The sequence below is a fragment of the Rhinolophus sinicus genome, chromosome 10, assembly GCF_057876585.1.
Source record: "Rhinolophus sinicus isolate RSI-liver-muscle chromosome 10, RSI-T2T, whole genome shotgun sequence".
NCBI lineage: Eukaryota > Metazoa > Chordata > Mammalia > Chiroptera > Rhinolophidae > Rhinolophus > Rhinolophus sinicus.
The window spans coordinates 315,345-331,181 of record NC_142510.1 but is presented as its reverse complement, the minus strand read 5'-3'; the positions used below and the strand labels follow the sequence as shown (position 1 = coordinate 331,181).

Below are 15,837 nucleotides of genomic sequence, written 5' to 3'. Positions count from 1 at the left end.
GTAGCCTTCTGCTCTCTGTACACAGATACACCTAGATGTAAGTGTCGCTCCCTCTGTCTCCGTCTCCATGTCCCTCTCCTCCATTTCTATCTCCAGAGATAGATAAAGATATAGATAGCCTGAGTACTTTCAAATTTAAATGACATATAAATACATATACACACTTTAGTTTTTTTTACAAAATTAAGATCGCAGAATGTACAGTATGTCCTGGCTTACGTTCAGTCATTTTGCTTCGTAGAATACCATACACGTGATCCCTTGTCACTGAGTGTCTCTGCACCGTGGTTTTAATGGCTTCATCATTTGTCATCGTATGGCCATACCGTAATTCATTTCACAAATCTCCTATTGTGAATATTTGGTTTTTTAAATTTGTCAGTGTTACAAATAATGTGATAATATCATATGGGCATTTCTGAGCATTTCCTTTGGAGAAATTTGTGAAAGCAGAATTACTAGGGGAGAAGATATAAACACGTTTTAAAGCCTTTTAATATGTCTTGGCAAATTACCTTCAAGAAAGGATAAAACAATTTACTCTCCTACCATCAGTGAGTGTATTATCTCACCACACTCTTGACAACAGGAGGCATTCCATATTTAATTTTATTCTTTGTCAATTTGATAGATGAATAATGGCATTTTGTTGTTGTGTTAATTTGCATGCATTTGATTACAAAATAGGCTTATTATTTTAGCTCTATATTATCCATATGTATTTCTGCATTTGTGAACTGTCAATTTATTTCCCTTGCTTCTTTTCTATTGGCTAGTCCCCCTTTTTTCTTCATTGATCCACTAAAGTTATTTAAATATGAAATATGTTAGCTTTGGGGAAAAAGCAGTGATAGAGCGAACACACATAGAAAACACTGTGGTAGAATAGCCCTGAGACCACTAATAATCGTTGTTCTGCCTCTGGGGGCTCCGTGTGTGTGAGCGGTCGTGCTGGTCGTTCTCAGGTTGCCACGCCATCCTGGCCCGTGGGCCCTCCCTCCTGCCCTGCACCTCAGGAGGCTGGCCTCCCTCCACGCACGGCTTCCCAGGCCCTCAGTTTCCCGTTGGTTTTGGCTAATGGGCACCAGCGACAGGAGATGAGCCGGCAGGAGGAGAGCGGGAGGGGTGCTGTGACCTCTCCCCACTGTGCTCTGGTAGAGCCCGCCAGCTCTGTGGTCACAGCTGCTCTCAGGTAGTCCTGCTTCCACAGGCCCAGCTGTTCATCCAGAAACAACCACTCTTCCCTGGGCCACTTGAACCTGGGGTGGAAAGAGCTTCCTACTGCCGTCCTCGTCCTCTCGCCGTGCCCCCAGCTCTGCACGGGGCACCTTGCGTTAGCTCTTTATCGGCATCCCTCAGGGGGTCGTCTGCTTCCTGCCGGCCGTGTGCCCACAGGGGTGATTAGCTTTTCCCTCCGATGCATCTTCTCACAGCCATCGTGTGCTCTATGTGTCCTGGCTTGCGTCCTTGAGGGCGCTCCCCGGCCCCTGGGGCTGCCGTCTGGGCCTGGATGGCCACTGCCCACTTTTCTGCTGAGGTTCTGGCCTCGTCATTGCCTGTTGTCTATTGACCATTACAGACTGTTAGCCATCGCACATCGGTTCTGTAGCCTCCAAAGCTACCACTTGTCTTGGTTTTCTTTCAAGTATGTTTGGACATGTAAACATCATAAAAGTATACTTAGTCAAATTGCCTGTATCTCCTTCTGTAGTCTCGGTATCCTTCCCAATTAATCAGGCTTTATTGTCCTGAGACTTTATGGGTGTAGTATCTTCATTTGTTTTCTAATATTTTAGGTTTTATTTAAGCCTATCGATTCTCCAGATGATGGAGAACTTTTGGCTGTTTTGAATAATGTTGCTAAGAATATTCCTGTGCAAGTCTCTGTGTGGACATGGAATTTAGCTTTATATGATGTGAGATAGGGGTTCATAGTCAGAAAATTAAAATTAATATTGTATCAACACTTTATATAAACAATTAAAAATCATAACATGAACATTCCTGGTGGGCATGAGGGAAAACTTGTTGTCTTCCGAGTTACTGGAGGAAGTATAAACTTTTACAGTCCTTTTAGAAAGTGAAATGGCAGGATCTCTTAAAATTAAAAGTACACGCTGGGTTCAACCCGGCACTTCTACTTCTGGGGCTCGACCCATTGTAGTGGAAGCATCAGAACAGTAGGACGCATATATCAGAATTTTACAGCAGCCCTGCTTGTGGTAGCAAAACGAACGCTGATGAACAAGAAAGGGTAGAAAAGTTTATATAACAAAATATTTTGCAGCCACTTAAAAAAATGAGTTATACCTTGTTGTAACAGTTAGATGGCTTTCTATGAGGACTATTGAGTAAGAAAATAAAGGTAAGGAAATGTGTTTCGTCTGATACTATTTTCATTAAGCTAACAATGACCAAAAGAGGTGCGTGTGTATGTCTGTATGTGTGTGTGTGTATGTGTGTGTGTAAATTTGCAAACAGTTACATGAGAAACGCAGAGAAGAGCTTACAGCTGTTTGGGAGTTATGTGACTACAGGGTTTAAGCATGGGGTGAGAAAAATATTGTAACAGAAAAATGGAATTCCCCATTTATGATAGGATCCCTTTGGGTTTGTTACAGAAATCTGCATATATTTGCATAAACAAATTAGAAAAAAGAACATATCTGTTGACTTGTAAAGATGTCCATGACAGATTGGCAAGCCTGAAGGCTGGTTGTGTAGTTCTGTATAAAACTCAGCCAAGAACCCCCTGGATATGTGTGCACATATGTATGCTGCTGTGGAGAACAAAAGGGGCACACTCTCCAGTTTGTTCATATTGAGGGGGAGGGGACCAAGGGAGTGGGGTCATGGGGAAATGATAGATTTGCATATATGCAATTTTGTATTATTTTAATCAAAGTATTTTTGCAATCTGAAAAACAGAATTAAAAAAATAGGCTAAAGAAAAAGGGGGGAGAAATGCTATGGTAGGAGTTTGGGATTTTAGATGACAGCTCAGCACCATGGACATTTGGGGGCCAGGAAAATCTGTGCTGTGGGGGCGACCTGTGCACTGTACGGTGTTTAGCAGCCTCCCGGGGGCTCTACTCATTAGATGGCAGTAGCAGCTCCCCATCTCCAATTGTGAAAACAAAAATATGTCCAGATATTGTGAAATGTCACCTTGGGGACAAACGTGCCCCTCCACTCCCTTGAGAACCGTGTGCAGCTGAGAGGAGTAAACAGTTTCTTAAGCAGTTGAGTAAACGGGGCTGCTTCTTAGAATGACCTTTCTGGTGGAAGACAGACGGGGAGGGAGAGACTGGAGGCAGGGCGACCACTCAGGGGGCGGCCACAGTGATCGGGGCCGCAGGGAGAAGGCTGAATTAGGGTGACGCGCTAGAGTCCTGGCCCCCACCCGTCCCACACCTGTGCCCGCCTGCCCTCCGTCCCACTGCTCCTGCCCTTGTTGCTTCTCACCTGTCGCCTGCCTGCGTTCTTCCCCATCCTTCAGTCCGTTTTCCGTGTTGCTGCCAGAGGGACGGTCCTAAAAGCAAACCAGCGCTTGTCTTTCCAGCAGGACCTCACAGATGGCCCTGTAGCGGCAGGACCAAGACCAGCCTGGGGTGGAGAGCGAGGCCCTGCCTGCGCCCGCGCTCCCTGCTTCTCGCAGCTCCTTTGTCGGCTTCCAGGTCGTACCTCCCGAGACGTGACGAGCTGCTCAGTCCCTCGGCACATGGACCTTCCCAGTGGCTCCTTCCCAGCCTTGTTCTTCTCCTCCCTCTAAGCTGTCAAGACTCACCGGGGAGGGTGGGGGGGGGCACCTCGTCCGAGAAGCCAAGGGTATAGATGAACATTCATTTCTGGGGTCCAGTCCTGTATCCCCTTTCAAGCTGGCAGCTGGTCTGTCTCCTGCCCTTGTCTCTGAGTCCCCCAGAATCAGAGTTTGTGTCATGGCTCATGTTTCAAACTCGGTGCCTGGGACACACTTGTCCCTTAAATATTTTGTGGGGAAAGGAAGGGAAGGAGGAGCCGAGCAGCCCGCCAGACCAGCTGCCGGGGCCGCGTGCCGAGCGAGCCCGGAAGGGGCTGCAGACGACGGCCACCGAGTGGGAACAAGCGTGGTGGCTGAGGGGTCTCACTCAGTGTTTTATGAATTGAAGGGAAGGGCAGTAATGACACTTCACTCTCAATTCCCTGAGAAAAGCTAATCAGCAATGAAACCTGGAATCGATTTCTTTTTCCGCTGGTTCAATACTTAATGTTACATGTTAAGCGACAGGATTTTACAATTCACCAGTCCTTCACTTACAGGGAACTAAGCAATAAAATCCATTCTCCTTGAAAATGCACTGCGCATGAGTGAGCCCGTGGAGTGATCCAGTCAGCGCGTCCATTTCCCGTGTTTCCAAATCCCTGTTTCTTTGCCATGTGCGGCGGCCTCGAGGGCCTGCGAGAGCTCTTCCTTCTCCCGTCCAGGCTTCGTGTGCTCATGTGCTCCGTGTGGAGACCGTGGAGGTTGTCAGCCGTGGGGTCTGCTGGGATGGGCCCTGGCCCTCAGTCGGCTTCCTGTCTGCTGTCTCCGTGTTCCACCACATTCTCTCCAAGCCCTGCTGCCTTGGGTTAATTCCCACCCCCATTGTATCTATTAGCAATAGGGCGGTGCTCCGGACAAAGCCATCAGTCACGCAGGGGCGTGATCAGACCTCTTGGCCACCCTAATGCGTTCTGCATGTCTCAAGGTGCAGATGTGGAGAGTGGGAGGTGATGGCACTCAGTGTCTCTGAGACCACAGGTTATGAACGACAGGTGTTTTATGGGGCGCTGAAAGAGGCTGTGTGTCCTCAGGACCACGCGGGGAGGCTTGCCTTGTGGTACAGGCCAGAAACTGTCCCATACGTCCTCAGAAACTCCTTGTGCATGAGCAGAAGTGGGGCTGCAGTGGGGGGACAGTTACCTCCTTGAATGTCCGTCCCCAAGCTCTGGTCCTGGCTGCCCCTCATAGAACAAGAGAGGGAGGCACTGGTTTAAGAGACTCGGGGTCTTGAGTCGGTCACACAGGCCTCATTTGTCTGCACTGTTGGTTTTCAGCTGTGTCTGTGGGGTCCTGCGTGAAATGTGCCAGGCACTGGGCTAAATATTTACAAGCATTATGTCAGTAATCCTTCCAGAACGCTTACTGGAAGTACAGTTTTACTTGGACCATATTTTACTGTATTGACCGTATGTCTGCGCGTTACTGAGTTACCACATTCACACAACCAGTGGGGGGCACAGTCAGGATCGGAACCCACGTGCGTCTAGCCCCTCGCCCTGGGGGCTCGGCACCTTGGTGCACCCCCCACCCCCAACCTGTGGCGCTTGCCTCCTCCAGCAGCCCCTCCCTGCACCGTGGGCGACTTTGAAATGGAACTGTTTCCTCGGGTGTCTGCCACTCTTGCATCTGAGTGCAGCGGGCTGTGCCCTGCATTGCAGCTGCCTTCCAGGGCTGGGACACAAACTCCCTCTTCCCTCTGGCAGAGAGCCCCACCAAGACTTACTAATTAACCGAATTGCAGTTGGAATTTTAAAGCACTCGGTCTGGAGTGGCCTGGTCAGCACTCGTGAGGTCATCTGCCTGATGAGACCCCCTGCCTCCCCTAAGGGACTGTGACCTCCCTGAACTAACCCACTCTCTGAACGTTTGCCTCATTTCTGCCTACAAAAGCCTTCCATTCTGCCCAGCTCCGGGGAGCACCTCTCTTTACCAGATGGGATGCTGCCCGATTCACGAATAGTTCTGTAAAGCCAGTTAGGTCTTCCGAGGTTCTCCATTGAATTTTTTGTTCATTAACAAAGTAAAGAGCTCAGTGCAGTGCCAGGCATAGAGCCGTCATACTGACATTACTGCGTGATTAGGGTTGCCATTATTTTTGTTACTACTATTGTGCGTGTTGAATAAATGATTAGGGCGCCATCAAGTTCTGTGGGAAACGGCACTAACGGGGTGATACTGTGATTTGTGATAAATATTTATTTGGTCTTTGTACCATTTCTGACAACAGAGCACCTAATACCCTTGGAATTCCCTAAGTGATGTGAGCTATTAAGGTGTCTTGATATTTAGAGCAAACCTTTTACAAGCACACCTGAGTGTGAGTTAATGCGGTAACTGGGAAAGCACGTGAGGAGGGCATCTGGCTGCCAGGGAGACCGACCATGTGATCAGTGGTAGACGTTTCAGCCTCACTCCCAACCACCGGGGAGGGACAGGCTGGGGGTGCAGTTCAGTCGCCAATGGCCAGTGGTTTAATCCATCGTGCCCGTGTGATGGAACCTCCATAAAACCCCAGAAGGCAGGGCGGGGTGTTCAGGAAGCTGCCAGCGCGGTGAACACGGGGAGATTCGGGGAGCGCATCGCCCCCCGAGAGCCCCGAGCCTTTCCTCCCCCCTGGCTGCTCCCGACTTACAATAAATAATAGTCCGGTATCCGCGTAAGTAGGGAAGCTGTTTCCTCGAGTTCTGTGAGCCCGCTCATCGAAGCCAGCGAGCGGGTTGCGGGGCCCTGAGGCGGTGACGACTGCGCTTGGGACGGGCGGACGGAGAGGGGCCGTCCTGGCACCGAGGCCCTGACCTGTGGGGCACGACGGCGTCTCCAGGTGGGTGGCGTCAGGATTGAGCTCAACTGGAGGACACCTTTCAGTGTCCCCGAGAACTGGAGAAGCGCTTGACGTGGGACAAGTTGTCCCGTGTGTGGAGAGCAGCGTGTCGTGTGAAGGAGAACGTGGCGGAGGTCGTGTGCGGCCCTCGGGGCGCTGCGGGCCTCGCCCTCGGCCCGCGGCCGTCGTGGAGAAACCGCCCGGCAGCACCGCGTCTCCTGCTGGCTGCCGCCGCGTCGTTGTGTGTCTGCCCGGCACCCGCCCCCTCCTCTGCCACCTGCCTTTGAACAACCGCTTCTCGCGTGTTGCTGAGGGACTGTCCTGCCCCTGCGCTAGTGTCAGTCACGTGACAGCCTGGGCCTCAGGGCGCTGCCTCCCTCTCACCACAGTGATTGGGCCAGGCAGGCACACGTGACTCAGGCCAGGCCAATGAGGATCCTTCCTGGAGTGTGACGGGTGCTGGCAGGAATGGGGCTTTGTTACGCGGATTTCCCGAAGTGTCTGGGTTCTAAGCCAGGAGGCGGCGGCTGCTCCCTTTACCTGGTGAGGGAGGGGCCTCCTGTGGATGACATCAGTGCCTGCCGAGGAAAGCAGCCTGGGAATGACGCGGTGGGGACGTTTTTACAGCACCAGGGCACAGCTGAAGCCAGATGGCTTGTATGTGCTCCAAGGACCAATTAATCCTTTTGTTGTTGTTTTGCTTAAACTAGTTTGAATTAGATTTCTGTCCCTTGCAACCACACGCGTCCTGACTTACAGCTCTGTGAAGGGTGGATGATAATCCCTAACAGCGAAGGTTAAATGGAATGACATCTGTGCACACTGATTTGCAAAGCCTAAAACATTTTGCAAATCATGACAAATGGTAACTGTTGGAAATAACGGACAACACTCTTGGGAATACTTGGGACAGGGACTAGAAGTGTCTTAGCTGAAGTCACTGGGCGGGTGAGGTTCGGCGTCCCACCTCAGCCGCCCCCACTCCCACCAGCGCTGTGCGCAGATCAAGATGCTGTTAGGAGTTTCCAAGCTGGTTGGTGTAAATGGACTTGTGACTTTCCTCCTCCCCTGGCGTCTGAAGCTCCCTGCGCCCCAGCGTTGGGTGTGGCATAAGCTTGATGGCTCAGGCGGTGACGACCAGCGCCAGACCTGCAGCCCCCGTGGCTTCAGGTGGGCTCCGAGTCTCTGCTGTGGGACGCTCCGGAACTTGGCGATAACTGCCCAGTTCAGGAGTCCTGCTTGATTGAAGGAGAACAGAGATGTGTGAGGACTTTGAAAAGCGTAAATAAACCTCGTCATATGTGGGGTAATTGCATGTGCTGGTAGGTACATCAACAGTGGTTTTCTATTAATAGTAACATAAATGTTCACATATTTATAGAGCAGGACGACAGTCTCTAAGGCTTATTGTTTCATTTTTTATGAAGGAATAATTTATACACATTAAATTCAACCTTTGTTTTATTTTCATATATTTGGACATAAAGAAGTACCTAATCTTTGGAATATAAATGTCCTGAGTATAAGAATTATGCCCTTTAAAAATTACAGAAAAATGTTTTGTGACATCCTGGTAGTTTTTTTTCAAATGGCCATAAATGCGTCCCTTCCCTGTTTACACAGCCTTTCTCTGGAGGGTTTCACAGCTCCTTCCACCCACAGGTGGACCTTGTATCCCTTGCTCTGAATCTGGGCTGGTCTTGTGATTTGCTCTGGCCAGAGAATGTAGCAGAAGCACTGTCACTCCAGTGCTGAGCCGAGGCCACAAGAGACTTTCCCTCCCTTCCCACCTTGGACTCCGCCAGTCACCATGGAAAGCCTAGGATAGCTCACAGGCAGGTGACAGACATTAGAGATGCACCACCTTAGCCAAGCCCATCCTAGGCCAGCAGCACTTAGGTGACCCAACATCTGACACAGATGCCCAAGGGAGCCCAGGTGAGGCCCAGAGAGCCCCGCACTGAGAGAGCCTGACGTGCCCTGGTAACTGAAAGACCGCTGCTTCAAGCCGCTGCATTTGAGAAGGTTTGTCACACAGCACAGGCTAAGCGAGGCCAACAGGTAGAGGCAGCATGTTGTCGTGTCTGGCTCACCGTGTCACTTGGTAAAGGTGATGGTTGGAGTGCCAGCTCGGTCTTTCACTCTCGCCGACCTTGGGTAAGTCATTCCTGCTACCTGCCTCCCTCCGCCTTTGGAGGGGCCCGCAGTGCATGCTTGTAAGGACTGAAGAAGGTGAGGTCCGTGCTGGGGTCGTGGGTGCTGGCCGTGCGGAGTCGGTAACCTTGCGGCTTCCTTGAAGACTTGATGGTTCACATGGACTGTACAGATGTCGGTTGTTAGTATTACCGTTACGCATGGAGTACACACAGCGTCAATATTGATGACACCATTGCAATAAAATTGCCAAGACCTGAAAGGGAAAAGGAGGTCACCCTCCCAGGGCCCGAGCCTCCCACACCAGGTCTGCATGTTTGTGGCCCACGCAACGGTGGCTGGGAACTCAGGAAAGACCTCTGAGTCCTAGGATGCCCAGTCGTCCCTGGGATAATGATTCATTCATTCACTCACTCACTCATTCCTTCCTAATGTCAAGAGGATTGTGGATGGAATGTGGAGAGTGGGGAAGAACTTGGGCTCTGGACCCAAACTTCCTGAGGCAGTTCCAGCTCTGCCACTCAGAGCAGCGAGACTGTGGGCAAGGGATTGAGCCTCCCTAAGCCTGGGACCTCAAAATGTGGTCACAATAGTGACCACTCCTTCATGACGTGAGGACTAAGTTGCTTGACATGTGAGACACTTAGAATCGTGCAGTGTGGAAGGGCTTGCTTCTGTTCATTACTCTGATTTTACTGTATGTGAAGGTGTCACTGTGAGCCAGGTCTGTGACAGGAGGTGGACAGGCTGTGGGAGACTAAACGTGAAATGAATGTGAGATGATGCAGGTGGTGATGGTTTGGTGGGGTGGGGGATGCGGGGGGGTGTCTGTCCTGCTCCGGTGCGATTTGCTGCTCTTGGTGACAGGGAGGTGACGTCCCTGCAGCTATTCCTGCCTCCGTGGTTCCTACACATTTGCCCTCTTCTACGATTCTTCTTGCTCGTCCTGCCTGTTGCAGGCCTGGAGAACCCCTTTCCACCCCTCTGCCTCTCTCCACCCTCACAGTCGTTTCCACGTCTAGCGTGCCAAAATTTCTCACCTAAACGACCACGCCAACCTCCCAGTTGATCCCTGGGCTTCAAATCTCGACTTTTCTTCTACCCTCAACCACCTTACCCAAATCCATTCTCTACTTGGCAGCCAGTGCAAAGGCATAAACTATATTTTGTTACTCCCTGGCTTAAAACCATGCATCCAAGGGAAAAAGAAAAAAGAAAAACCAACTGCTTGGCATTTCCTACACAGCCCTTCCTGCTGTGCCCAGCCTTGCCAACTCGTGTTAGGCCGCTGTGCCCTGTGCCCTAAGCCCTAGCCACGCTGTTGTCTCTTCAGAGCTCAGAACAGTCCAGGTTTTTAGCAGTTCAGGGACCTTTCACAGTAGCAACCGGGGCAGCTCTGCTCAGTGCTGTGACCCCAGAGCCTGGTGTACCACACAGCCATTGGCATTGTCTGGTGCAATGAATGACAAAGTGACACAGTGAATACCACTCCTTTCTGAGTCACCAGTGGGTCTCATTGCCATCTCTATCACTGTATTTCTGACAGTAGATTATAATTTCATGGTTTTATATCTGTTTCCCTTCTAGAATATGAGCGTCTTCAGGGCTGGGACCCTGTCTGATTTATTTGTACTTCCTCAGAACAGAGGACACTGTCAGACAAATAGCATGTGCTCTGTAAATACATGAACAATGAATAAAAGCCAGTGTCATCATGGGATCGGTGCCTGTGAAACCGGGGTGTTACCTGGGGAGCAGGGCGCCGTGGTGAGAGATGGGAACACACGACAAGGCAGCTTGGAGTGAGGCAGATGGGCCTTTGCACTGAGCTGGTGAATCAGCTGGTTTTACCCCAGGCTGTTCCCCCTGGATCTTCTGTTTTCCTTGCAGGTACCTTGTGTACCCTCTTTGGTCTGTTGGAAATGCTTCTTTCCATATTTTTTCTCTGAAACAAAGGGACAGGCAGAGAAATGACATTTTCTTTGCCAAGATCCATTTGAAGTCCTCACATTAATCACCTTCTTAGAGGCTCTTCTTTCTGCTTCTCAGAAAGTCTATTTTCAGAAGCAGTGGGCTGGGAACTGCACTTGATTTCCTTCCAGCAGAATGCGGCGAGGTCTCGTTTGTCCAGCTAAAGGGGTGCATTGTCTGGTGCCCCTGCATTTAGCCCCTGGTACTCTGAACTGCACATGGCCCCCTTGACCCAGGACACCAGACACTCGTGAGGAGAAAGCCAAGGTCACACATTCATCCCCCCACGTGGGCCAATTAGCTTCCCTCTGTTTAACGAGCCAAGGAGCCCCCGTGACTATCTCTATGGGGAAAGCCTGTGATAGTCTCAGAGACCGTCCGGTGGGGTGAACGGCAGGGTCTTTCCCTTGGAAAATGCAGCCATATACTGGGGGTGGCAGAGACATGAATAAACCATCATGGGAAAAGTGGTCATGGCTCTGTCTGATAGAAGGTGTTTGGAGTGGAAGGAGGGACTGCTCGTGGTGCTGGAAGTTTTCTCCAGGTCAGGTCAAGAAGAACGAGTGCGGGTTTCCCAGGAATGTGGCCTGTGCTGGAAGCGCACGAAAGGACGTGCCACCCAGCACTTACCTTTCTGCGGCATAGGATTGGTTATACCGACGTTCAGGGAGGTACGGGACACTGAAGCCAAGCCTGCCTGGAGGGGCTGACTCCGTGCCAGCACCAGAGGGAGAAGGCGGGAGCGAATTTGATTTTCAGACTTGAGCCATCACCCTCTAGCTCCATTACTGGGTCCTCGTACAGTCACTACCTAAGGGAGCAGCATGGGGAAGAAGGGCCCGCTGTGAAGTGTGTGGCCGAGGACACTTGGTCGTGCGTGAGTCAGCCTGGAGTCACTTGCTGTCTGCACCCTTCACCTGCTCTGGACTCAGCAGGAGTGTGAACCCCAGACCGAAGCTGGAGGCCCTGAGCCACAATCGAGCAGCCCCTGCAGGGACGCTTTGCGTATGTGTGATGGCAGCTTGTGTAGATCTGCGGAGGCCACCGTCATACTGCGTATAGCGACACTGTCTGATCATCAGCCACCAGTCCAAAGCAGGAGTGCTGTCTGGGTAAAACACATAACGACTTGTGACGATTTAGTACAAAAACGTAAATGATCTCAGTCATTGTTAGTATGTTGATTCCATGTTGAGATGGTAACATTTGGGGTATGCTGGGTTAAACACAATATACTATTAAAATTCATTTCACCTGTTTCTGTTTACTTTCGTAAAGTGGCTACTAGAGAAATGTAACGATGGGCTGGCTTTATCCTTCCGGACAGCACTACCTGCAGGGGTAGCGACAGATTGCTTTATGTGGTCATCTGTTACGGCAGCAACAGAAAAGGAGCACGTGAACCCATATGCTCTTTTCACAATGTGACAGTGACAAGCCTCTGTGAAAACAGCGGGTCTGTGGTCCCTTCGCTTGAATGCAGGTAGACGTCTACGACCGCCTCGATCACTGGAATGTCGCTGCCTAGCTTGTCACTCCGTTCCCGAACGCTGGGACCCAGCCATGGGTGAGGAGGCCCCCGAAGGTGAGTACCAGCCACCTACTTGTCAGAATAGGAGCCAACAGAAGATCGCAGGCCCTGAGAAGCGAATCTCAGTTAAGTTGTGCACAATTCACATGTCCAGCAAACCAAAATATTAGCTCCTCCGAGGTGCGGGTCCTCCCTCGTTCTCATATTGCATTTCTCTTTGTGAAGTGATCATCCCGTTTTTGGGTTTCCTCTGGGTTCTACGCTTTCCCGGATGAATTTGATGTGTGCGGTCTCCCCCACTCTCCAGTCTGGTCCCCTGGGAGAAGTGTTGCTCTGCATCTGCGATCAAAGCATAACTGCCGTAGGTCAGGCCTCAGCACTGCACACTTAGGCTGCCCTGCCCAGGGTCCCAGGCCCTCGAAAGCTTCACGCTGGGAGTTTCCTGCAGGAAGTGACTCAGGGAGGGTGGAAGAGGCAAGGAGAGAGCCCCTGGAGGAGGGCACAGTGGGGCTGGTCATGCTGTGGGCAGCTGGGGCTACATCCAGGTGGCACCTCTGCAGAGGTCCTTGGAGCATGACAAGGAATTCCCGTCCAGGGGCTGGGACAGGAAGCTTCCTTGGGCTTCAGTCTTCTTCCGTGGGGAGCCAGCTCCCATGCACGTCCAGCGTGGGCATGCTTGAACTCCAGTCTGGCTACTGCAGGCTTCCCAGCCTTGGCTGTACGCATTCAAGATGGGGCACAGGAAGCGAGAGCTGGGGTTGAGCTGAGGTGAGGTGCTGTCACATTACACCTGCACAGAGCTGGCTGCCGCAACAAAGCCTCAAGTGCGAGGTGGGTGAGAGACTAGGTGGGGCCAGCAAACATCTGCTGCCTCGTAATGAGTCTCCTGTTTCTCGCCTGAGCACTGTCCCACCACTGCTTTTCTCCTTACAGCTTCCATAATGATCTTAAAACCCATAATCATTTTATTCTTCCAGTTACAAACTTGTGCCAATTCTCAGTTGCTTTGCGGAATACTACGCAGGCAACGGTTTTGCCTGACCGTCTCCCTTCCCTTCTTTTTACAATATTTACTAGCTTTATTGACGCATACATGACATACAATAAACGGCACGTGTTTAAAGTATGTAACTTGATAAACTTGGACATATGGATATACCCAGGAAACACTGCGGATTACGCACGTCTGTCGCCTCAAGTGTTTTCTCCTGCCTCTTGCTAATGTCCCTCCTCTACTTCTTCTCCCATACGTGCGACATCTGCTGATCCTCCAGCACTGGATTGTTTTGCATTTTGTAGAATTTTGTCTAAGTGGGAGCATGCTGCATGCTATAGTTTTTGTGCTTGTTTTTCAGTGTGGTTGCTTTTCCACTTAATCTAATATCCCTTCAAGAATCCCAGCTTCTCCCAAACTCAGTCCCTGCCACACTTGGGTAAGACAGATCCCACTTCCAGGATGCTGAGACAAGAACGTGATCCAGGATGGCCAATGAGAGTCCTTGTTCCCTGGGCTACACTGATTGGCTAAAGAATGGTCATGTGACCTAGCCTGGCCTGCAAACCAGCACTGACAAGCGTCAGACCCTGGTGTTTTGTTCAAACCTTGGGTGAGGAGGTTTCTCTTTCCGTTGGGGCCCCTCAACTAGGAGGCTGTAAGCTTGGGGCTGCTAATGCAGCCCTTTTGCCTCTAGGGGGAGTCTGTGTGGAAAGAAAAACACGTTGGAAGAAACTGAACCAAGATCTATATGGACAACACCTAGATCTAGCCATGCCTGAAGCTGCAATATACCCTGTATTTTTCAGTTTCATGTACCAATTCAATTTCTGTTATGCTTAAACCAATTTAATTGTATTTTGCCATTTGCAACCGAAAGGCTCTGACATATACACATTATAATCTAGCCTGTCCATACTTATTCTCACCTTTCCCCACCATGGAGTTTATTACTTTATTTGTATCAAAATCTTTGCCCCTTTTGAAACACACCAAGCATTTTATGCCTCTGTTCCTCTGCACCCACAGTTTTATTTCACTCATTTAATAACACAGATGAATGCATCCTACAGGCCAGGCTCTGTTCTAGCTGGTAGGGATCCGTGTTGGACAGGACCGACCTTTCCTGCCCTTATAGAAGGTATACGCAGTTAAGGAAAATTCTCTGATCGTCCTGATTATTTTTTCCATGATAGATTTGGTTTCATCTTAGAAAGCAATACATGAACACGTGGATGAACTTAAAAATCAATTATAATCATAAAAAATAATCAAATGATTAAATGAAATCAAGTAAGATGTTTTAGGAATAAACCGTTATCATTTCAAAATAATTTTCCAGGGGAGATTGGTTTCCGACTCAGGCAGACAATACAAAGTAGCTGGGATGTGTGGCTTGAACCCTCAGCCCTACCCCATACCATGAACTCAACGTCCCTCTGTCCCTTTGTGAAATGTGGTGGGAAATTACAAGTCATGCCAGGTCCTGTGACATAAATCACTGCTGCTGTCAGAATACTGAGATTGTTTGTACTTATTGATTTGTTTGTTTGGCAATCACTGTGGTCAATATCTGAGAATTGGGTCAACCATGAAAAGATGAATTCCCAATGACAAAAATATAACTATTGCTTCTTATAGTAAAACCCTGATTGAATCACTTTTGGTTGTCTGGCATATAACTTGGAACAGCTGATCCAGTTGTAGACATTTTCCATAAGGCTCAAGGACGCCCTCGCGTCAGGTACCTTCCTGAACTCTGCACTCTTTGAAATTCAGACGCAGGAGACTGACTGTAAGCCTTTGGCTGAAAGATGAACGTGGCATTTAAAAAGTAAAAGACTTTGGTCTCCTTTGTCCAAGAAAGTTCAAATTTCCCCACAGCAACGAACACCTTAGCTGAGAAGTGTGCAGCATGGCTAAAGCCTTCAGCCATGAAATCACATGACTCAACCTTGACCTCTGGTTTTTTCTGGTGAATCTCACTCATGGAATACAAATAGCAGCCCTGAGCTGTTTCTCTGATTCAGCCGGTGAATTGTGTAAATCTTGAGAAATGCAGACTTCCATTCAAAGACCTGCAAGTCCCAGGGACCTCTTTATCTGTCCTCACCTTGGGCCAGGGCGGGCTCGGGCTCCATGATGTATGGACCGACGGCCTTTCTGTGCCGCCTCCCGTGGACAGGGAGGGGACAGGCTTTCTCTGGAGTGAAGGCCTTGCTGTGACAGGTAGCTGGTGACATGCTATGTGCAGGCAGTGCCCCTCTTTGCCCTGTTCTCCCCATAATTGGGAACGGCCACCAGCCAGCCTGTAGCATGTATCGTCTGGTGGCTTGGTACTCAGCGTGGGCCACGGGCCAGCAGCATCAAAGACTCAGAATGTCAAGTCCCATCACATCCCTAATGAGTCGGTCTTCATTTTAACCACCTGCAGATGATGCTCGTGCACATCTGGATCGGAGAATTACTGGTGACACGGGTCTCTGTTACTCCCATCCCGTGTCCGCCTACCGCGGTTTGATAGTGGTGCCTTGAGTTCCTTTTAGGGAGACAGCCCCTCCACC

At 50.1% G+C, this 15,837-nt stretch overlaps 1 long non-coding RNA gene across 1 annotated transcript in view; it reads left to right on the top strand.

The window, feature by feature from the left end:
• Window positions 1-15,837, top strand: part of LOC148756822 (uncharacterized) — a 170,752-nt gene that overhangs the window by 52,182 nt on the left and 102,733 nt on the right. The window lies entirely within an intron of this gene.